General features: G+C 44.3%; 1 protein-coding gene across 4 annotated transcripts in view; it reads left to right on the top strand.

Moving 5' to 3' along the window:
* Window positions 1–25,553, top strand: part of TTC13 (tetratricopeptide repeat domain 13) — a 141,751-nt gene that overhangs the window by 821 nt on the left and 115,377 nt on the right. The window lies entirely within an intron of this gene.

Here is a 25,553-nt window from a genome sequence, read left to right as displayed (position 1 = left end):
GAATTTAAATGTGGCGGCAGGACAAATGCTTCACCACTGATCCATTAAAGATCCTCCTCCTGTGGACTTGTCTGTAAAGAAATAAGGGACTTGGGACCCCCATTCTAGTGACCCCCAGTGATTGTGCTTCTGTCATCTATCCACTGAATAGATGACACATTATTTGTGGGAAAACACACACTTAATGATCGTCACAGGTAAACACGAGAAGATCATGTTGGTGAAGTCAGTATTCTTGGAATGCTGCGGCTTTATACAGTGGCTGTAGGGGCGTTCGGCTAATAACACCCGTCTAACAACAGGATAGGCGATGGTTACTAGATCGGTGGGCGTCTGTCCTCCAGACGGTTGGTTCCATGTTTGTATAGGGCAGTGGTTACTCGTGCTTTCTGCTGCAGCTCCATTCAAAGTTTATGGGAATCTCAGTCTCATCGAGGTGTATGACTACTGGCCAAAGCAAATTAGCAACATAGCCTCTATCTTCTGGTGTTTTGAGTGGTGGAACCCTACAGATCTAGCAGTTATCTCCCCCTTCGGTAACCAGAATACCTTTTTAAAGGGAACTTGTCACCCCCCCCCCCCCAGTCGTTTCAAACTAAAAGAGCCACCTTGTGCAGCAGTAATGCTGCATTCTGACAAGGTGGCTCTTTTAGTTCTGGGTGCTGTAACTAGAGAAATAATCAGCTTTTTAATTTGTCAGAAATACTTTGTCTTCAGTCAAGTAGGCCGGCGGTTCCCCCCTGCTTCAGGCAGCACACAGCTGTCACTCACATCTTCTTGGCACCGGGCGCCGCCTCCTCCTCACCGCTGTTTTGAAAATAGCCGGCGCCTGCGCTCTTTTCCCCTGCCTGGTGCAGGCGCAGTGAGCACTGCCCGTCTTTCCTCATATGCAACCCAGCTGACTGCGCCTGTGCGGCCGCCCTGCTTGTGATTCCCAGCCCCGCAGTGACTTATGATTCATTCACATTCAGGGCGGCCGCGCAGTCAGCTGGGCTGCATATGAGGAAAGACGGGCAGCGCTCACTGCGCCTGCACCAGGCAGGGGGAAAGAGCACAGGCGCCGGCTATTTTCAAAACAGCGGTGAGGAGGAGGCGGCCCAAGAAGATGTGAGTGACAGCTGTGTGCTGTCTGAAGCAGGGGGGAACCGCCGGCCTACTTGACTGAGGAGCAGGTATTTCAGACAAATTATAAAACTGATTATTTCTCTAGTTACAGCACCCAGAACTAAAAGAGCCACCTTGTCAGAATGCAGCATTACTGCTGCACAAGGTGGCTCTTTTAGTTTGAAACGACTGGGGGAGTGTGACAGGTTCCCTTTAAGGCTGCCGTCACACTATCAGTATTTGGTCAGTATTTTACATCAGTATTTGAAGCCAAAACCAGGAGTGGAACAATTAGAGGAAAAGTATAATAGAAACATATGCACCACTTCTGCATTTATCACCCACTCCTGGTTTTGGCTTACAAATACTGATGTAAAATACTGACCAAATACTGCTAGTGTGACGGCAGCCTAAGGCTATGTGCACACGCTGTGGATTTTGCTGCGGATCCGCAGCGGATTTGACGCTGCGGATCCGCAGCAGTTTTCCATGCGGTGTACAGTACAATGTTAACCTATGGAAAACAAAATCCGCAGTGCACATGCTGCGGAAAATTCCGCGCGGATTCGCTGCGGAAAAAAAGAAGTAGCATGTCACTTCTTTCTGCGGATTCCGCAGCAGTTTTCAACCTGCACCAATAGGAAAGTGCAGTTGAAAACCCGCAGAAGAAACCGCGTGAAAATCCGCAGTGAAAACCGCAACGTGTGCACATACCCTAAAGGTGTTGTCTTGAGAAAAAAAAAATATATATATCTATCAGTGCCTTGCGAAAGTATTCGGCTCCCTGGAACTTTTCAACCTTTTCCCACATATCATGCTTCAAACACAAAGATACCAAATGTAAATTTGTGGTGAAGAATCAACAACAAGTGGAACACAATTGTGAAGTTGAATGAAATTTATTGGTTATTTAAAATTTTTGTGGAAATTCAAAAACTGAAAAGTGGGGCGTGCAATATTATTCAGCACCTTTAACTTAATACTTTGTTGCGCCACCTTTGGCTGCGTTTACAGCTGCAAGTCGCTTGGGGTATGTCTCTATCAGATTTGTACATTGAGAGACTGAAATTCTTGCTCATTCTTCCTTGGCAAACAGCTCGAGCTCAGTGAAGTTTGATGGAGATCATCTGTGAACAGCAGTTTTCAGCTCTATCCACAGATTCTCGATTGGATTGAGGGCTGGAATCTGACTTGGCCATTCTAACACCTGGATACATTTATTTGTGAACCAATCCATTGTAGATTTTGCTTTGTTTGGGATCATTGTCTTGTTGGAAGACAAATCTCCGTCCCAGTCTCAGGTCTGTATTTGGCTCCATCCATCTTCCCATCAATTTTAACCATCTTCCTTGTCCCTGCTGAAGAAAAGCAGGCCCAAACCATGATGCTGCCACCACCATGTTTGATAGTGGGGATGGTGTGTTCAGGGTGATGAGCTGTGTTGCCTTTACGCCAAACATATTGTTTGGCATTGTTGCCAAAAAGTTCGATTTTGGTTTCATCTGACCAGAGCACCTTCTTCCACATGTTTGGTGTATCTCCCAGGTGGCTTGTTGCAAACTTTAAACAACACTTTTTATGGATATCTTTGAGAAATGGCTTTCTTCTTGCCACTCTTCCATGAAGGCCAGATTTGTGCAGTGTACGACTGATTGTTGTCCTATGGACAGACTGTCCCACCTCAGCTGTAGATCTCTGCAGTTCATCCAAAGTGATCATGGGCCTCTTGGCTGCATCTCTGATCAGTCTTCTCCTTGTTTGAGATGAAAGTTTAGAGGGACGGCCTGGTCTTGGTAGATTTGCAGTGGTATGATACTACTTCCATTTCAATATGATCACTTGCACAGTGCTCCTTGGGATGTTTAACGTTTTGGAAAACATTTTGTATCCAAATCCAGCTTTAAAGGGAACCGGTCACCCCCAAAATCGAGGGTGAGGTAACCCCACCGTCATCAAGGGCTTATCTGCAGCATTCTGGAATGCTGTAGATAAGCCCCGATGTATCTTAAAAGATGAGAAAAAGAGGTTAGATTATACTCACCCAGGGGCGGTCCCGCTGCTGATCCGGTCCGATGGGTGTCGCGGTCCGGTCCGGCTCCTCCTATCTTCATCAGATGACGTCCTTTTCTGGTCTTCACGCTGCGGATCCGGCGCCGGCATACTTTGTCTGCCCTGTTGAGGGCAGAGCAAAGTACTGCAGTGTGCAGGCGCCGGGCCTCTCTGACCTTCCCGGTGCTTGCGCACTGCAGTACTTTGCTCTGTCCTCAACAGGGCAGACAAAGTACGCTGGCGCCGGATCCACAGCGTGAATACAAGAAGAGGATGTCATCGTAAGAAGATGGGAGGCCCCGGACCACGACGCCCACCGGATCGGACCGCACGCCCAGGTGAGTATAATCTAACCTTTTTTCTCATCTTTTAGGATACATCGGGGGCTTATCTAGAGCATTACAGAATGCTGTAGATAAGCCCCTGATGCCGGTGGGCTTAGCTCATCTTGGATTTTGGGGGTGACAGATTCCCTTTAAACTTATCCACAACAGTATGACGGACCTGCCTGTTGTGTTCCTTGGTCTTCATGATGCTCTCTGTGCTTCAAACAGAATGCTGAGACTATCACAGAGCAGGTGCATTTATTCGGAGGCTTTATTAAGCTATGTGCACACGTTGCGGTTTTTGCTGCGGATCCGCGGCGTTTCTGCATCTGCGGGTCCGCAGCAGTTTCCCATGAGTTTACAGTTCAATGTAAACCTATGGGAAACCGAAAACACTGTGCACATGCTGCAGAAAAAACCGCGCGGCAACGCAGCGGTTTACAATCCGCAGCATGTCACTTCTTTGTGCAGAATCGCGGCTATTCTGCACACATAGGAATGCATTGATCCGCTTACTTCCCGCATGGGTCTATGCCCACCATGCGGGAAGTAAGCTGATCATGTGCAGATGGTGCCCGGGGTGGAGGAGAGGAGACTCTCCTCCAGGCCCTGGGAACCATATTTGTGTATTAAAAAAAAGAAAAAAAAGAATTAAAATAAAAAATAATGATATACTCACCTCTCAGCGCTGCACGCGGCCTTCCGGTCGCAGGGATGCTATGCGAGCAGGGCCTGCGATGACGTCGCGGTCACATGACCTTCTTGCAGAGCATCTTTGGAGCCGGACCGCCGCGTGCAGCGCTGAGGAGATCGGGACGTCAGAGGGTGAGTATAACCATTTTTTTAATTATTTTTTAACATTACTATTGATGCTGCATGTGCAGCATCAATAGTAAAACAAGTGCAGGAGTAAACCCGCAGCGGAAACCGCAAGACAAACCGCGATAAGTCTGCAGGGCTAACCGCAGCGGTTTTGTCCTGCAGATTTATCAAATCTGCTGTGGGAGAACCCGATGAGGACCCTTCCTACGTGTGCACATAGCCTAACACACAGGTGGATTATATTTATCATCATTAGGCATTTAGGACAACATTGGATCATTCAGAGATCCACAATGAACTTCTGGAGTGAGTTTGCTGCACTGAAAGTAAAGGGGCCAAATAATATTGCACGCCCCACTTTTCATTTTTTGTATTTTCACAAAAATGTAAAATAACCAATAAATTTCCTTCAACTTCACAATTGTGTTTCACTTGTTGTTGATTCTTCACCAAAAATTTACATTTGGTATATTTGTTTGAAGCATGATATGTGGGAAAAGGTTGAAAAGTTCCAGGGGGGCCGATTACTTTTGCAAGGCACTGTATGTATCGCCCGATTCCTGAGCTAGGTATTAGTGATTCTCGCAACCGACAGGAATGACCTGTCAAGTAATATGTGGGCTGACATTTAAAGGGACTCTGTCATCACTGAATGACTGTTCAAACCAAGTACAGGGGCTCAGGGCTTCATGATGTGGCCAAACATTTAAGGCACTTTTCAGGTCTCCCAAACCCTCCAACCCAGCAGTATTCACATATGCATTGCTAAATTTCCCTCCAACCAGCCCTTTATAATGTTATTCACTTAAATCCATGTTTTAAAAAAGAGTATTTCTAGCCTCCGCTTTTCCTATGCTAATTAGCCCTTTGACTAGTTGATGGAGTGATAGTTTCCCCACACATGCTGTCCCTCTCTGCCTGTTGTCACACCCCCGTGGGCCTGATAACAGGAGATGGAGTCATGGCCAGCTCTCTGCAAACCTCGCGCATGCGCACAGCTCTATTTGGCCACCTCATTACACCTCTGAAAACAAGCGGGTGGGAAGGTGTATATAAATGATTGGGCCCGCCATGGAGCGCTGTACTTGGTTTGAACAGTCATTCTGTGTTGATGGACCTTTTTAAAGGGAACCTGTCACCAGGTTTGGCCGATATGAGATGTGGCCACTGCCTTTCAGGGCTGATATATAGCATTCTATAATGTTGTATATCTATCCCCAACCCGACCTGTAAGAGAAGAAAAATAACTTTTATTATACTCACCTGCGGGCCTGTCCGAGGGGTGTCGCTCTTCTTGGTCTGGTGCCTCCCATCTTTTTGCGATGCCGCCCTCCTGCTTGCTTCATGTGGATGACGTGTCCCTGCATCATCCACACAGGCTCCCCGGCATCGCGCTCCTGCACAGGCATACTTATCTGCCTTGTTGAGGGCAGAGCAGAGAACTGCAGTGCGCAGGCGCCGGGGCTTTGACCTTTTCCTGCGCACTGCAGGACTTTGCTCTGCCGTCAACAGGACAGATAAGTACGCCAGCGCCAGAGCGCGATCCCGGGGAGCCATGAAGTAGCAGAAGGGTGGCATCGCAAGAAGATGGGAGGCACCGGACCGGATCACCCCACAGGTGACTATAATAAAACTTATTTTCCTTCTCTTACAGGTCTGGTTGGGGCTTTTATACAGCATTAGCGACTGCTGTATATCAGCCCTGAAAGGCAGTGGCCATAACTTGTCAGTCAAACATGGTAACAGGTTCCCTTTAAATGGCAGCCAATGTAATACTAGACAGGTCAGTCCTGTCAGTTGTGAGAATCACTAATGCCTAGCTCAGAAACTAGGAGGGGAGATACACAGTACATCACAAAAGTGAGTACACACCTCACATTTGGTAAATACTATAATATCTTTTCATGGAACAAAACTGAAGATAAAGCGCTTTACATTGTATCAAAGTACTCACTTATGTGATTATTTTTCTACATTTATCGAGACCACACCTTTTGAGTTGGGTTCTGGTAATACCAAAGTGGGTAGGTGCAGATATCTGCAAGGGGGTTCCACCACAGTTTGAAAAGTAATTCTGTGCTGACTGTCCCTTTAAAAGGTTCTCATAGTTGATCTTCATGAGCACGCTGCACCTCCTTGCAAGTGCATGCTCCTTGCCAAGGAAACAAGGAATCGCAGGAGATTTCTGCTCTGGAGCCTGCAGAATTGTGAAACAGACTGTAAAGATAAATTCCAACATCTGTTTATTTTTGTTTTGTTTCATACTCAAAATGAGGACTGATTTTTATCATTGTGTTGGATCTGATTTTCATCTTTGTGGCTCACTTGTCTGTTTTTACTAACTATGCGTCATTTAAAAAAATGGTCACATGACAAGAAGCGCAGAATAAAAGGTGTGCGTGTGCAATACATATAAAAACCAGATAGCAGAAGTGCGCAGAAAGCCAGTTATGTGAATGGGGCCTAACTCGAGATTAGTACAAGATGCACAATCATTTATGAGGTTGTTACCTATTTATTTATTGTTTTGGTTGCTTGTTGCTTGCTTTTTGCTATGGTGAAAGGCGTTTTTCACAAATATATTTTGATAACTTTACGCTCTAAGTAAAAACAATAATGTAAGTTATATTCACTCCCCAGGGGCAGTGCTGCCTTGAAGGCTGTCGTAATGACATCATGACTAGAGGACGTTACCACTGCAGCCAATCACTGGACTCCGTAGTAATACAATGTAGTCTGCATGTGATTTTGACGGATTGTGACTGATTGTAAAAAAAACGGAAGTGTGAAAGAGGCCTAAGCTATAAAAAATAAATAAATAAATAAATTGCGGAAAACCCCCTATGTTCCTAATTGTAGCACCTCCACTGTGTACCTTCCAAAGCACAAATGTCTCAGCTGTATCTGCAGTGGCATATACAGCTGTGGATATCATTGCGGGGGAGGGGGAAATATACACCAGCATAAATTGACATGCTACAGATCTGAAACCAGTCAGATGAGATGTCTTAATCTTATGAACTATGATGACGCTGTAAGACACCGCAGATCTTCTGTAGGTAACTCAGCATTGGACAGTCCGCTGTGTTTTTTTTTTTTTCATTGTGGAAACTGAGACTTGATAGATTTCTTTGTTGTATTCACTCATCACTAATAGTGATGAGCGAATATACTCGTTACTTGAGATTTCCCGAGCACGCCCGGGTGTCCTCCAAGTATTTGTAAGTGCTCGGAGATTTAGTTTTCATCGCCACAGCTGAATGATTTACATCTGTTGGCCAGCATAAGTACATGTGGGGGTTGCCTGGTTGCTAGGGAATCCCCACATGTAATCAAGCTGGCTAATAGCTGTAAATCATTCAGCTGCTGCAAGGAAAACTAAATCTCCGAGCACTAAAAAATACTCAGAGGACACCCGGGCGTGCTCGAGAAATCTCCAGTAACGAGTATATTCGCTCATCACTAGCTGATTAGGGATGTGATGTGGTTTATCTTTTACCGTTTCCCTCCCCCACTTTTTTTTTTTTTTTTTTTTTGTGGTTACCCGCACCATTAGATTTTATAATATTCCGCAGCTCCGTTTACACCTACAAATATTCACTGACTCTGAACCAGTTTTCTTGGGGACGTACAAAAAGAATGAAGAAAAAGAATAAATAAAAGGAATGACCGTTATAACTTATTGGTCCAAAAATATGGAAAGGCATAATAAGTTTTATGAAGATAATAGGGGAATGAACACATCTCATATAAACAGCTGTATATTATATTCCCTGTGCTTGTTAGGTAGGGACTGAACACTGCTGTTTTAATATGGTCGTGTTCCAGATTATCCTTATTCCAGAATAACGAGTTTCATATATGAGATCCCAATTGATCTGACCATTTATGTCTAACTCCTTAGATACGTTGATGATATTATGACCTGTGAGCCAATGAAACTGGCAGCAATAGCCAGAATATTGTACATTGCTAGAAAGCTCCATGCCCAACATTGGTTGCAGGAAAGTCACCTTTCCATCAGCAAAGATTTCACAATCTCTAGTTCCTTGGTGAGCAAGTTTGGCAGATGCCTTTCGTAGAATCTGGATCTCCAAGTTTCTTTATTTGCAATGCGGTAATCAATACCAGCAGGTGTATTAATTACTGCATTGATGCAGTAATTGATGCAAAAGGGTCCCAGACCAAGTATTGAGTTCATTTACTGAACATACATTTCAGTAGGTTAACATTTCGGATTTTAAAATCATTTTTCAAGCTGGTGTTAAAGTATTCTAATTTATTGAGATAATTACTTTTGGGTTTTCACTGGCTGTAAGCCATAATCATCAACATTATCAGAAATAAACACTTGAAATAGATCACGCTGTAATGACTTTATCTAATATAAGTTTAACTTTTTGTATTGAAGAACTGAAATAAATTAGCTTTTTGATATTCTAATTTTGTGAGATGCACATGTATGTGGGTAACATCCCACTCTGAAGCAATACAGTTTCAGTCTTTCCTACACAAGACACAAAACCACTGGAGACTCCTCTCTCCAGTCTTGCTGACCAAAGACTGCCTCTAAAGCCCAGTTATTTAAACCCAAGACCATATGACTTTTTCCATCATGTGAGTGACCACATGATCATGACATCACACAGGTCCTGTCGGCTCTGCATGTGGAGATATGGTGGACCTCCTACTGCTCTATGAAGGTCCACTAAAACGAGCCCATTATGCAACTGTAACTTAACCCTCACAACATGTAGTGTGCTGGAGGAAAATACTCTGGTTTCATATCACTGACGCCATTAAGCACAGGGACAAATATCTCCCCTCTATTACATTACCAGTGACTTTGTCACAATACACACCTGAGATGCCATAGATGCTGCAACACCATTATGCAAGAAGCAAAACTAACGAAACACTACCATGAAGACCAAGGAGATCTCCTAACAAGTCAGGGACAAAGTTGTTGAGACGTACAAGTCAGGGTTGGGATATTTAAAACAAACAAAAAAAAATCCTAATCTTTGATGATCCCCCCCCCAGAGCACCATTAAATCTATTTATCATCAGATTGAAAGGACATGGTACCACAACAAACCTGCAAAGAGAGGACCGCCCCCAAAACTCTCAGCCCTGGCAAGGAGGGCATTATTCAGAGAGGCGGCACAGAGACCAAAGTTGATCCCGAAGGAGCTGCAGAGTTCCCTAGCAGAGACTAGTATCTGTCCATATGACCACAATAAGCTGTACACGCCATAGAGGTGGCCTTTATGGAACCCTGGGCAGAAAAAAATGCCTTTATTTATACAAAGAGTGTAAGACTTGTTTTGAGCTTGCCAAAGACATGTGGGAGACACTACAAATGTATGAAGGAAGGTGCTGTGATCAGAGAAAACCAAAATTGAACTTTATGGCCACCAAGGTAAATGCAGTGCTAGCGCCAACCCAACACAGCTCATCACCCCAAGAACACCATCCTTACAGTGAAACATGATGGTGGCAGCATCATGCTGTGGGAATATTTTTCAACAGCATGGACTGGGAAAATGGTCCAAGTTGAGGGGAAGATGCATTTAGTGAAGTACAGGGATATTCTTGAGCAAAACCTGTTTGTCAGTGATTTGAGATGGACAGAGTTTCACCTTTCAACAAGACGATGACCCAAAGCATACTGCTAAAGCAACACTCGAGTGGTTTAAGTGAAATGTGTAAATGCTTTGAAGTGGCCTAGTTAAAGCCCAGACTTTATCCAATGGAGAATCTGTGGTCCGACTTGAAGATTGCTGCTCACCAGAGGAAACCATGTAACTTGAAGGAATTGGAGCAGCTTTGCATAGAGAAGTGGGCAAAAATGTGGTGGCAAAATGTGGAATGCTCATAGAGACTTATCCAAAGCGACTTGCAGCTGTAGTGTCCGCAAAATTAAGACTCTACAAAGTACTGACTTTAGGGGGGTGAATGGGTATGCACTCTGAATTTTTCAGTTATTTTGTACTATTTGTTGGCTTCACAATAAAGAGAAAACCAAACGTTCACAGTTGTAGGCATGTTCTTTCCATGAACTGATGCAAACTGTCAAAAAGAAAGAGGGGGAAGAAAAAAAAAAAAGATTCCAGGTTGTGAGGTAGCAAAACACGAAAAATGCCATATGGGTTGAATGCCAAATGGGTGAATCACCCTCACGTTGAATATATGGGATTATAACAGGGCAAGTGAAAAGGAGTTGACACTTCAACCTCTGAACTAGGACCTCCTACCATGAACAGGTAGTTAGAGGAGGATATCTTCTGACAGCCAGCCATCAAGTCTAGGATTTGTATACTGAGGGGTGGAGAAGTACACTTTCAGCAACAGGGGCTTCATCTTTTCAAAGGAATTAACTCAGACATTCCAGAGCCAGTGTTCAGTTATGAATATTGGTATTTGCATCAATCCCATATTTTATAGGAGATACGTTTACCACAATGCCGAAAATATAACGCATTCGTTCATATCACTATAAGGCCGACTATGTATTTCCTATCTATGCAAACTTATCATGATTGGAAATACTGCTACAATATCTCCCACATGAGACCTCCAGGATCGAAAGATATTCTGGAAGTTGGAAATCTCATAGTTTTCTGAAGACCTATCCACATCCCACAACCATCCCCCCCCCCATATGAGCCCACCAAGGGAGGCCACCAAGGGAGGTTTGTGGGCTTTACTTTGATGTAATAAAATCAGATTTTGGGTTTTGTCATTTATCAGTCCTGGAAGACACCATTCTCTGTGAGTCTGTCTATTGCTCTAAGGCAGTGATGGTGAACCTTTGTAGAGACTGCTCAAACTGCAATCAAAAACCTATTTATTTATCGCAAAGTGCCAACACAGCAATTTAAAACCGAATACTGAGGTTTTAGTTTAGAAAAACAACTTTTATATATTAGCGTGAGCTATAGAGTTTATAATGGCAAAGATATTGTAAGCACCGCTCTCCATGCCTAAGATACTAGCCACTCATTGCAGTGGAGGTCTGCTCTTGAAAATGGAGAGGATTTTGAATCAAAAGTAAAATTGCAAAGTTGTTTGCTTTTTTTACAACCTCTTTGCAATTGTAATCCTTTTTTCATGATGAGAATAACCCTTTTTAGCCAGGGATGTCAAATACACAGAAGGCCAAAACTTAGCTTAGCTTAGACAGTCGGGGGCAAACCTTGATATTTAAGGAAAAACTTCCTCAACTGTAGACATTTAAAAAAATACAAAAAAATCAAAACAATTCACTTTTGGAATTATATTGGAATAATATGCCATGTAAGAGCAGTAAAAAGCATATGGCCTAATTTATATATGTAATAACAAAGGATAACAAAACCTTGAATAAAACAAAGTATCATGCAAATGAAAGTGCCCCCAAACACAGTAGGATACCCCCACAGTGAATTCCTCTACAGTACCCTCCACATGTACAGTATGATGACCCCATCACAGTATGATTCTCCAAATGTAATCCCCGCATACTCCTCCATACAATGCAAAGGGACCCCCGCATTTAAAAAACAAACAAAAAAACAACTCTCCTCTGCCCGTTCCTAAACCAACCCACCCCCTGCTCCGGACTCTTCATATATCACAGTCCTACCTGTGGGAACGAGTGCCATCTCCTCAGCACTGCCGCCGCCGCCACTCTCCTCTCCACATGCACCATCATCATCCTCATCATGCGCGTGGCCTGATGGGATGGCGATCGCGCTCGTGCATAGAAGAGCGGTGACGGTGCTATTTTGTGACTGTATATACAGTATTGTAACATATGTAAGTAAAGTCCTTACTCAGAGCTGGAAGAGATGGGAAAAATATGTAGACAATCCGCTTATCAAGCTGAGACTGAAGTTTATTCGGAGATTTCACATCAGAAAAGCACATTGAAAAGTCAGTGAGACAAAGCATGCAGGCATGAACCAGACAGACAAAGTAACTCTGGGATATCTGGCGATGGTCTGGCCATAGCCTGGCGATGGACTGGTGGCAGACTGGTGATGTTATGGCACCGAACAAAAGTAACAGGGACTTTTTATACATGGTTTAGACAAAGAAAGCACATTGCAACAAAAAGGTCATTTTCATGATGGCATCATACTGCGGAGAAAAGCATATATTCAAGTACAAAGCATACAATGGTTAAATGTAATGACATCAAGGCTTTTTACCCCAAACTCCATTAGAACTCGTAAATCTCCATGTTCCTGTTAGCCACTGTTATTAATCACATCACAGCTCTTGTGCTGCTCACATAAATCTGTACATATTGACAACTGTATATGTCTGTTCTCCAATATCACTACAAAAAATACACTTATTTATTACCATATGTTACCCATTTTTTATTGTCTCATTGCCCTGCAGCTGATCCAATTAACTTTTGTGTGTATGCGAGCTATACCTGCTTATGGCCATGATCTCATCTTGTGTCACCAATCTGTCAAGGGCTTTCAGAAGTACATCTTATTAGCTCTTTTAGATGCAGAATTAGTTGGTTTCTAACTTTGCACAAGATGGCTGCTAGAGCCAACATGGATGTTCAATATATTATGGCTGAGCATTCTCTTACAACTTATTTTGTATATTTTGATTATAAATACTGCATATTTTGCAGATTAAATATATACAATTTTTAGGTTTGTTCCTCTAGCTCTATAAACCGCACCCCTGAAGCCATATGCTACCTGTAACAGATGTCCAAACGCAAACTGCCTGTATAAACAATTAGTGGTGGTGTTCGTTTTTCATGGGTTACTGGGAAGCTGGGCAGTCGCCCAGGCTGGAGTATATACACTGCTCAAAAAAAATAGAGGGAACACTAAAATCCCACATCCTAGATATCACTGAATGAAATATTCCAGTTGTAAATCTTTATTCATTACATAGTGGAATTTGTTGAGAACAATAAAATCTAAAACTTATCAACGTAAATCACAACTAATATTCCACGGAGGTTTGGAGTTGGAATGATGCTCAAAATCAAAGAGGAAAATGAAGTTACAGGCTGATCCAACTTCAGTGGAAATGCCTCAAGACAAGGAAATGATGCTTAGTAGTGTGTGTGGCCTCCACGTGCCTGTATGACCTCCCTACAATGCCTGGGCAAGCTCCTGATGAAGTGGCAGATGGTCTCCTGAGGGATCTCTTCTCACTAAAACATTTGCCAACTCCTGGACAGTCTGTGGTGCAACATGACGTTGGTGGATGGTGCGAGACATGTCCCAGATGTGTTCAATCGGATTCATGTCTGGGGAACGGGCAGGCCAGTCCATAGCTTCAATGCCTTCATCTGGCAGGAACTGCTGACACACTCCAGCCGCATGAGGTCTGGCATTGTCCTGCATTAGGAGGAACCCAGGGCCAACCGCACCAGCATATGGTCTTACAAGGGGTCTGAGGATCTCATCTCGGTACCTAATGTGTCATGATTCCCCAATGGCATGGGAACATCAGAAGCACAAAATAACAGACTAGCTCTCGGGTGATGGAAACTCAAGCTGACCGTGACCTAAATCTACCACACAACTAACAGTAGCCAGGGAGCATTCCTACGGCTGCCTAAATGCCACGCGCCAGCCGGAGAACTAACTACGCCTGGAAGAGGAAGGAACAGACCTGGCTTACCTCTAGTGAAATTCCCCAAAGATGATAGTAGCCCCCACATATATTAACGGTGAGTTCAGAGGAAAAGACATACACAGTATGAAGGTAGATTTAGCAAAGCGAGGTCCACTTACTAGATAGAGGAAGGATACAAAGGAGGACTTCACGGTCAGCTGAAAAACCCTTTCAAAAACCCATCCTGAGATTACTTTAAGACTCCTGTGTCAACTCATGACACAGGAGTGGCAATTTCAGTCCACAAGAGCTTCCAGTAACAGGGAATGACAAAACTGTAAACTGGACAAAAAATACAAAACAAAAAGGACAAGAGTCCACTTAGCTGATCAGCAGACTAGTAGCAGGAACATGCAACTGAATGACTCAGGTTACAATGATGACCGGCAAGGAAGTGACTGGAGAGCAAGGCTAAATAGGGAACTCCCAAAACTGATGGAAACAGGTGAGCTGAGGGAGAAAAGCACACACAAGCCTCCAGTACCACCAGCCACCACCAGGGGAGCCCAAAAAGCGGATCACAACAGTACCCCCCCCTTAAGGAGGGGGCACCGAACCCTCACAAGAACCGCCAGGGCGACCTGGATGAGCCCTATGAAAGGCACGAACCAAATCCGAGGCATGAACATCAGAGGCAGTTACCCAAGAATTATCTTCCTGACCATAGCCCTTCCACTTAACCAGATACTGGAGTCTCCGCCTGGAAATACGGGAGTCCAAGATCTTCTCTATAACGTACTCCAATTCACCCTCAACCAGCACAGGAGCAGGAGGCTCAGCAGAAGGAACCACCGGCACCTCGTATCTCCGCAACAACGACCGATGGAACACATTATGGATAGCGAAAGATGCCGGGAGGTCCAAACGAAAGGAAACAGGGTTAATAATCTCCAAAATCCTATAGGGACCGATGAACCTAGGCTTAAATTTAGGAGAAGAAACCCTCATTGGGACAAAATGGGAAGACAACCACACCAAGTCCCCAACACGAAGGCGAGGACCAACCCGACGCTGGCGGTTAGCAAACCGCTGAGTCCTCTCCTGGGACAAATTCAAATTGTCCACCACTTGTCCCCAAATCCGATTCAACCGATCCACCACAGCATCTACTCCAGGACAATCCGAAGATTCCACCTGACCAGAAGAAAAACGGGGATGAAACCCCGAATTGCAAAAGAAAGGGGAAACCAAAGTGGCAGAACTAGCCCGATTATTAAGAGCAAACTCCGCCAACGGCAAAAAGGCAACCCAATCATCCTGATCCGCAGACACAAAACACCTCAAATACGTCTCCAAAGTTTGATTAGTTCGCTCCGTCTGGCCATTAGTCTGAGGATGGAAGGCAGATGAAAAAGACAAATCAATGCCCAACCTGGCACAGAATGCCCGCCAAAATCTAGAAACGAACTGGGTACCCCTATCAGAAACGATATTTTCAGGAATACCATGCAAGCGAACCACATTTTGAAAAAACAAAGGAACCAACTCAGACGAGGAAGGCAACTTCGGTAATGGCACCAAATGAACCATCTTAGAAAAACGGTCACACACCACCCAGATAACAGACATCCTCTGAGAGACAGGAAGATCAGAAATAAAGTCCATAGAGATGTGCGTCCAAGGCCTCTTTGGAATAGGCAAGGGCAACAACAACCCACTAGCCCTAGAACAACAAGGCTTGGCCCGAGCACACACATCACAAGACTGCACAAAAACACGCACATCTCGAGACAGAGATGGCCACCAGAAGGATCTAGCCACCAAATCCCTGGTACCAAAAATTCCAGGATGACCCGCCAGCGTAGAAGAATGAACCTCCGAGATGACTCTACTGGTCCAATCATCAGGAACAAACAGTCTACCAGGTGGACAGCGATCAGGTCTATCCGCCTGAAACTCTTGCAAAGCACGTCGCAGATCTGGGGAAATAGCGGATAATATCACCCCATCCTTAAGGATACCTGTAGGTTCCGAATCACCAGGGGAATCAGGCTCAAAACTCCTAGAAAGGGCATCCGCCTTCACATTCTTAGAACCTGGTAGATATGAGACTACAAAATTAAACCGAGAGAAAAACAACGACCAGCGCGCCTGTCTAGGATTCAGGCGCCTGGCAGACTCAAGGTAAATCAGATTCTTGTGATCAGTCAAAACCACCACGTGATGTCTAGCACCCTCAAGCCAATGACGCCACTCCTCAAATGCCCACTTCATGGCCAAAAGCTCCCGATTACCGACATCATAATTTCTTTCGGCGGCAGAAAATTTTCGAGAAAAGAACGCACAAGGTCTCATCACTGAGCAATCGGAACTTTTCTGCGACAAAACCGCCCCCGCTCCGATCTCGGAAGCATCGACCTCAACCTGAAAGGGGAGAGAGACATCGGGCTGGCGCAACACAGGGGCAGACGAAAAGCGGCGCTTAAGTTCCCGAAAGGCCTCCACAGCGGCAGAGGACCAATTGGCAACATCAGCACCCTTCTTAGTCAAATCCGTAAGAGGCTTAGCAACACCAGAAAAACCAGTTATAAATCGACGATAAAAATTAGCAAAGCCCAAGAATTTCTGAAGACCCTTTAGAGAAGTAGGCTGCGTCCAGTCACAAATAGCCCGAACCTTGACAGGGTCCATCTCAACAGAAGAAGGGGAAAAAATGTACCCCAAAAAAGAAATCTTTTGAACCCCAAAAACACACTTAGAACCCTTTACACACAGAGAATTCTCCCGCAAGACCTGAAAACCCCTCCTGACCTGCTGAACATGAGACTCCCAGTCCTCAGAAAAAATCAAAATATCGTCCAAATACACAATCATAAATTTATCCAGATATTCACGGAAAATATCATGCATAAAGGACTGAAAAACTGAAGGTGCATTAGAAAGGCCGAAAGGCATCACCAAATACTCAAAGTGGCCCTCAGGCGTATTAAATGCGGTTTTCCACTCATCTCCTTGCTTAATTCGCACCAAATTATACGCCCCCCGGAGATCAATCTTGGAGAACCACTTAGCCCCCCTTATACGAGCAAACAAATCAGTAAGCAGCGGCAACGGATACTGATATTTGACTGTAATTTTATTCAGGAGTCGATAATCAATACAAGGCCTCAGCGAGCCATCCTTTTTAGAGACAAAGAAAAACCCAGCTCCTAAAGGTGACGAAGAAGGACGAATATGTCCCTTTTCCAGGGACTCCTTAACATACTCTTGCATGGCAGCATGCTCAGGTACAGATAGGTTAAACAAACGACCCTTTGGAAATTTGCTGCCTGGAATCAGATCTATGGCGCAATCACACTCTCTGTGGGGAGGGAGAGAACCAATTTTAGGCTCCTCAAAAATATCCCCAAAATCCGACAAAAAAGCCGGAATCTCAGAGGGAATAGATGACGAGATAGAAACCAAAGGTATGTCCCCATGAGCCCCCCGACATCCCCAGCTTAACACAGACATAGTTTTCCAGTCCAGTACTGGGTTATGAGATTGTAACCATGGTAATCCAAGCACTAAAACATCATGTAGATTATGCAACACGAGGAAGCGAATCACCTCCTGATGGTCTGGAGTCATACGCATAGTCACTTGCGTCCAGAACTGTGGTCTATTACAAGCCAGAGGTGTAGAATCTATACCCTTTAGAGGTATAGGAACTTCCAGAGGCTCCAAATCAAACCCACAGCGCCTGGCGAAGGACCAATCCATGAGACTCAGAGCGGCGCCAGAGTCCACATAGGCATCCACGGTAATAACTGATAATGAACAAATCAGAGTTACAGACAGAAGAAATTTAGACTGTAAAGTGCCAATAGAAACAGACTTGTCAACCTTCCTAGTACGTTTAGAGCATGCTGATATAACATGCGCGGAATCACCACAGTAGAAGCACAAGCCATTTTTGCGCCTATAATTCTGCCGCTCGCTTCTTGACAGAATTCTGTCACATTGCATTTTCTCTGGCATCCCTTCAGAAGATACCGCCAAATGGTGCACGGGTTTGCGCTCCCGCAAACGCCGATCAATCTGAATCGCCATAGTCATGGACTCATTCAGACCTGTGTGCGTAGGAAACCCCACCATGACATCCTTAACGGCATCAGAAAGGCCCTCTCTGAAATTTGCCGCTAGGGCACACTCATTCCACTGAGTAAGCACAGACCATTTACGAAATTTTTGGCAGTATATCTCAACTTCATCTTGCCCTTGAGACAGGGCTATTAAAGCTTTTTCAGCTTGAATCTCCAAATTAGGTTCCTCATACAGCAACCCTAAAGCCAGAAAAAACGCATCCACATTGAGCAACGCAGGATCCCCTGGTGTCAATGAAAATGCCCAATTTTGAAGGTCACCTCGCAGCAAAGAAATCACAATCTTAACCTGCTGAACAGGATCTCCAGAGGAGTGATGTCTGAGAGAAAGGAATAATTTACAATTACATTTGAAATTCAGAAACTGAGATCTATCTCCGGAAAATACCTCTGGTGTAGGAATCTTAGGTTCAGAAATAGGAGTACGTATAACATAATCTTGTAAATCCTGAACCTTCGTAGCAAGATTATTAAAACCTGCAGCCAAACTCTGAGGGTCCATCCTTAAACCGGAGAGATCAGAGCCATTCAAGGGTTAGAAGGAGAGAAAGGCAAGGCTGTAAATAGAGCAGAAATACAACTGAGCCAACTAAGTAGCAAACATGAGAGGGAAAAAAAAAAAAAAATCTACAGACTTCTTTTACTCTCCTTTCTTCTGCCAATTACTTTAACAGCGGCCGGTCATACTGTCATGATTCCCCAATGGCATGGGAACATCAGAAGCACAAAATATCAGACTAGCTCTCGGGTGATGGAAACTCAAGCTGACCGTGACCTAAATCTACCACACAACTAACAGTAGCCAGGGAGCATTCCTACGGCTGCCTAAATGCCACGCGCCAGCCGGAGAACTAACTACGCCTGGAAGAGGAAGGAACAGACCTGGCTTACCTCTAGTGAAATTCCCCAAAGATGATAGTAGCCCCCACATATATTAACGGTGAGTTCAGAGGAAAAGACATACACAGTATGAAGGTAGATTTAGCAAAGCGAGGTCCACTTACTAGATAGAGGAAGGATACAAAAGAGGACTTCACGGTCAGCTGAAAAACCCTTTCAAAAACCCATCCTGAGATTACTTTAAGACTCCTGTGTCAACTCATGACACAGGAGTGGCAATTTCAGTCCACAAGAGCTTCCAGTAACAGGGAATGACAAAACTGTAAACTGGACAAAAAATACAAAACAATAAGGACAAGAGTCCACTTAGCTGATCAGCAGACTAGTAGCAGGAACATGCAACTGAATGACTCAGGTTACAATGATGACCGGCAAGGAAGTGACTGGAGAGCAAGGCTAAATAGGGAACTCCCAAAACTGATGGAAACAGGTGAGCTGAGGGAGAAAAGCACACACAAGCCTCCAGTACCACCAGCCACCACCAGGGGAGCCCAAAAAGCGGATCACAACACTAATGGCAGTCAGGCTACCACTGGCAAGCATATAGAGGGCTGTGCGGCCCTCCAAAGAAATGCCACCCCACACCATTACTGACCCACTGCCAAACCGGTTATGCTGAAGGATGTTGCAGGCAGCAGATCGCTCTCCACAGCTTTCATCTGTGAAGAGCACAGGGCGCCAGTGGCAAATTTGCCAATCCTGCTGTTCTGTGGCAAATGCCAAGCGTCTTGCACGGTGTTGAGCTGTGAGCACAACCTCCATCTGTGGATGTCGGACACTCAGACCATCCTCATGGAGTCGGTTTCTAACCATTTGTGCAGACATATGCACATTTGTGGCCTGCTAGAGGTAGTTTTGCAGGGCTCTGGCAGTGCTCTGTCTGTTCCTCCTTGCACAAAGGCTGAGGTAGCGGTCCTGCTGCTGGGTTGTTGCCTTCCTACAGCCCCCTCCTTCCTGGTAGCTCCTCTGGACACTACGTTGACAGACACAGCAAACCTTCCCACAGCTCGCATTAATGTGCCATCCTGGATGAGCTGCACTACCTGAGCCACTTGTGTTGGTTATAGAGTCCGTCTCATGCTACCACGAGTGTGAAAACACAACCAACATTCAAAAGTGACCAAAACATCAGCAAGAAAGCATTGGTACTGAGATGTGGTCTGTGGTCCCCACCTACAGAACCACTCCTTTGAGTGTGTCTTGATAATTGCCAATAATTTCCATCTGTTGTCTACTCCATTTGCACAACAGCATGTGAAATTGATTGTCAAACAGTGTTGCTTCCTAAGTGGACAGTTTGATTTCAAAGAAGTTTGATTTACTTGGAGTTATATTCTGTTGTTTAAGTGTTCCCTTTATTTTTTGAGCAGTGTATATTCCATATGTTGGAATCAAGATGTTTATGTACTATACATTCACTTTAAGCTCCTTTTAATATCCAGCCTAGTAGTGAATTTAGCTGCTGCCTTGTCCATTAATCTACAGCCAATTGCATGATTGTCTTGACGATTGGAGTGCTGGTGCATGATCATGTGGCAGCGGCGACATAACAGCGTGATCCCCTGGCTATGAAATGTGTTTAAAGGGCACCTGTCACCCCGTTTTTTCAGTACGAGATAAAAATACTGTTAAATAGGGCCTGAGCTGTGCATTACAACAGTGTATTTTGTGGACCCCGATTCCCCACCTATGCTGCCAAAATACGTTACCAAAGTAGCCGTTTTCGCCTGTCAATCAGGCTGGTCTGGTCAAAAGGGCGTGGTGTCTTCCCCCAGATCTTGCTTAGTTTTCTGTTGGTGGCGTAGTGGTTTGCGCATGCCCAAGGTCCCGAATCCACTGCACAGGGGAGTTAAAAGAACGCGATGTGCACTATTTCATTGGTGATCGGTGGGGGCGGCCATCTTCCTTTGGCCGCGCGTGCGAACTCTGCTTCAGGAAAATGGCAGCCGCGATCTCCATCTGCGCACGCGCGGCATCCCGCGGCCATTTTCCTGAAGCCGCGGCCAGCAGAGCGCCGCTTCTGCGCACGCGCGGCCAAAGGAAGATGGCCGCCCCCACCGATCACCAATGAAATAGTGCACATCGCGCTCTTAAATCCCCTGGCAGAGGATTCGGGACCTTGGACATGCGCAAACCACTACGCCACCAACGGAAAACTAAGCAAGATCTGGGGGAAGACGCCACGCCCTTTTGACCAGACCAGCCTGATTGACAGGCGAAAACGGCTACTTTGGTAACGTATTTTGGCAGCATAGGTGGGGAATCGGGGTCCACAAAATACACTGTTGTAATGCACAGCTCAGGCCCTATTTAACAGTATTTTTATCTCGTACTGAAAAAACGGGGTGATAGGTGCCTTTTAATTTCCCTGTAATCTACATATATTCCATGTTCAATCCCCACCTAACAAGCACAGGGAATATAACGCACACCTGTTTATATGGGACGTGTTCTGTCCCCTATTATCTACAGCTCTGGCAAAAATTAAGAGACCACCATATCAAAACCCTGTCATGGGCAGCCCAATGTCCAGACCTGAAGCCCATTGAAAACCCTCTGGAATGTAATCAAGAGGATGATGGATAGTCACAAGCCATCAAACAAAGAAGAACTGCTTAAATTTTGCACCAGAAGCAGTGTGAAAGACTGGTGGAAAGCATGCCAAGAAGCATGAAAGCTGTGATTAAAAATCATGGTTAGGCTGCCATCACACTAGCAGTATTTGGTAAGTATTTTACATCAGTATTTGTAAGCCAAAACCAGGAGTGGAACAATTAGAGGAAAAGTATAATAGAAACATATGCACCACTTCTGCATTTATCACCCACTCCTGGTTTTGGCTTACAAATACTGATGTAAAATACTGACCAAATACTGCTAGTGTGACGGCAGCCTTATTCCACACAATTTTGATTTCTGAACTCTTCCTGAGTTAAAACATTAGTATTGTTGTTTCTAAATGATTATGAACTTGTTTTCTTTGCATTATTTGAGGTCTGAAAGCATTTCTCCTTTTTCAGAAAAAAAGTACAAAATTTTCTTGGAAATTCGGAGACGTTGTCAGAAGTTTATAGACTAAAAGAACAATTTACATTTTACTCAAATATACTTATAAAGAGAAAAATCAAAGAAACTGAACATTTTGCAGTGGTCTCTTAATTTTTGCCAGAGCTTTATTTGTATTCCATGTTCATTCTATGTCTAAGATGCAACTAATTTGTTTAGGTGACAAATAGTACAGCACTGCAGAATTGTGGAAAGGTATAACAGACCAGACAACTTGGTGGCTCAGTGGTTACTGAAAAGCTACCCAGATTTGCCTGAGCTACTTGTAAAGGCACGCAACGTGTGCGCCCATTTCTGCAAGTTAGTAACAGCTGCTTCTGGTCTAGCAGTGCTACAGCGGTGCTTGCAAGTGCAAGCTCACCGATTTGGTGTGCGACGTGACCACGCACTGGAGCTCCACATTGCATATGTTGGCAAGGCTTTGTGAGGACAGGGACAAGGTGTGGACAAGGATGTCTTGCCTGTTGGGAGTCTGGCAAACATGGCTGACTTTATGTCCTGCTGCCTTTCCTGTGACCCTCGCATTATACGCTTTTTGGCGATTACTGGTTCACTTTTCTCGACCCGCACTACATGGAGAAATCATGTAAATTTTGTTGGAAAAATGAGAAATTGATGGTCAACTTTTAACCCTTATAACGTCCAAAATTGTGCTGATGTAAAGTTGACATGTGGGAAATGTTATTTATTACCGTAACTATTTTGTGTGACACAACTCTCTGATTTAAGGGCACAAAAATTAAAAGTTTGAAAATTGCAAAATGTTCACAATTTTTACCAGATTTCCGTGTTTTTTTCATAAATAAACAAAAGTCGTATCAAAGAAATTTTGCCACTCTCATGAAGTACAATGTGTCACGAAAAAACAGTCTCAGAATCAGTGGAATCCGTTGAAACGTTCCAGAGCTATAGCCTCATAAAGTGACAATGGTCAGAATTGTAAAAATTGGCTTGATTACCGGTACTAAGGGTTTAAAGCAAAAAAAAGTCTAGATAACAAAGGCTATCTTGCAATAATTGTTAAGAGTTTCTCCAAAACTCTTATTTATCTGCATGCCAAAATAATGGCTTTAAAATCAAGAAAAAAAATGGATGAAAAGGAAAAAAAAATTATTCTCTCATCCCTATAATCAAAATATGCCTCCTTCTTCTGAATGGGTAATATATTTTTTCTTCCATTTTAATGTAATATAATCTGAATCATTAATGTATAGATGTAGTAAATGTGAGCCCAATTTTGCCAAGTATCTGGGCACATTATGTATACTGTCTCTGTCTTCATGTTTAATAACTAAGTGATAATTTGAGGATTACATTCCCCATTTTCATAATCTTATCTTGTGATTTTAGAAGTGCTTTGCCCCTTCCTACCACCAAATTTCCTTAAATGGCAATAGCCTGCCGTAGGGAGACATCAGCACTTTATACTGTATATTTCTCCTGTAATCTATCACGGCACAGTCATAACTAGGCCTGCCGGTGATATATGTGCTCTCTCAGGTTTATTACAAATATTACTGGCTAAGATGATGGGTTTGTTATGGTCACAGTCCATTTCTCTGGACTCTGTTTAGATAGAAATAAGGTAACTCCTCATAATGGGGGCTCTCAGGCAATCTGTCTTTGCAGGAAGCTGTAGCTACAGTTATGGTTTCTGCTGTACCAAAAAAAAAGCCTCTCGTCAGACAACTGTATTGATGCCTATATGTAAAGGGGCCCTATGGTTAGTGTAAATGGAACACTAGTTACCAAATTAATTTCTACCCATCGATGTACCATTCCCGAGTTTGTCTTGGTACAACGAGACAAAGAAACTGAAGTGTGGAAAAAGTTACCCAAGAAGGGCCACCATCAGGTCATTACTGCCCTTACTGCTGTATGGGGCCTGGTGAGCAGCGGTACAGAGGGGGACCCACAGGTCTGTGTCCCCGTTCTTGTGCTTCTGCTCACTGGGCCCCATTGTGCACTAAAGAGCTTTGCGCTGCTGCACCCATGTTGGCGCAAGGGCCCTGGGGCTTTCTCTGAGCTGTGCGCTGCCATCCAACCTTGACGGCTGCATAGCTTCCACTCCCTCAGTCTTTACTTACGTACTTACGTTCAGGTGACTGCGCGTATGTGATAACATCATCGCGTACCCGCTGACATGTAAAGGGACGCTAGAAGCGGAGCTGCGCCTGCAGGGATTTGTAAGGGCGGTAAGTATGAAAAAAACTGTTTTGTTTTCTTTATAATATGACTTAAATTGGTGAGGGGAAATTGCACATTAAGTGGGGGGAGGGGGACTGCAAAAGATGGCGTGGGGGGCATGGGACTGCAAAAAAGATTAAGGGGATGAGGGACGTCACATGATGAAGTGGGAGGAGGAGGGGGACTGCACATGAAGCGGGGCTGTACATAATGAATTGGGGGAAAGGGGGGCTGTACATGATGGAGGCCTGCACATCGGGAACAGCAATTGAATTGAAGGTGGGGAAAGCAAATGATGACCTGGGGGATAGCAAATAATGATGAATTTTGAGGATGGGAAGAGCAGTTGATAATGAATAGAGGGCGAAAGGGGCAGGTAAATATAATGAATCGGGGTTAGGGTTAGAGCGGGAGGTACATAGTGGGGGGGTGCTGAGAATGCAGTGACTGGTAATGAATTGGGGGGAAAGAGTACAGGTGCTAATTTATATATTACACACGTGGTCAAAATTGTTGGCACCCCTCCTTTAATGACGGAAAAACCCACAAGGGTCACAGAAATAACTTGAATATGACAAAAGTAATAAAAGATCCATGAAAATGAACAAATGAAAGTCATACATTGCTTTTTAACTATGCTTCCACATAACTTAAAAAAAGTAATACTCATGAAATAGGCTTGGACAGAAATGATGGTACCCATGAAAGTAATGTGACAAAAGGGACTTGTTAAATCACAGTGTGTCCACTAATTATCATCACAGGTGTCTACAATCTTAGAATCAGTGAGTGGGCCTGTATATAGGGCTACAGATGCTCACTGTGCTGTTTGGTGACATGGTGTGTATCACACTCAACTTGGACAAGAGGAAGGGAAGGAAAGAGTTGTCTCAGGAGATTAGAAAGAAAATTATAGACAAACATGTTAAAGGTAAAAGTTATAAGACCATCTCAAGGAACATTCGTGTCGGATTGCACCATCCGTCGTCTGAGCCAAAGTGGACTTCATGGGAGACACCATTGTTGAAAAAAAACAAAACAAGCCAGACTGGAATTTGCCAAACTACATGTTGACAAGCCACAAAGCTTCTGGGAGAATGTCCTATGGACAGATGAAACAAAAATGGAACTTTTTGGCAAGGCACATCATCTCTATGTTCACAGACTGAAAAATGAAGCATATCAAGAAAAGAACACTCCCTACTGTGAAACATGGAGGAGGCTCTGTTATGTTCTGGGGCTGCTTTGCTGCATCTGGCGCAGGGTGTCTAGAATCTGTGCAGGGTACAATGAAATCTCGAGTCAAGACTATTAAGGGATTCTAGCGAGAAATGTGCTGTCCAGTGTCAGAAAGCTTGGTCTCTGTTTC

The sequence above is a fragment of the Ranitomeya variabilis genome, chromosome 2 (assembly GCF_051348905.1).
Source record: "Ranitomeya variabilis isolate aRanVar5 chromosome 2, aRanVar5.hap1, whole genome shotgun sequence".
Classification (NCBI taxonomy): domain Eukaryota; kingdom Metazoa; phylum Chordata; class Amphibia; order Anura; family Dendrobatidae; genus Ranitomeya; species Ranitomeya variabilis.
The sequence above is the reverse complement of the archived record's forward strand: the minus strand, read 5'-3'. Positions and strand labels throughout refer to the sequence as shown.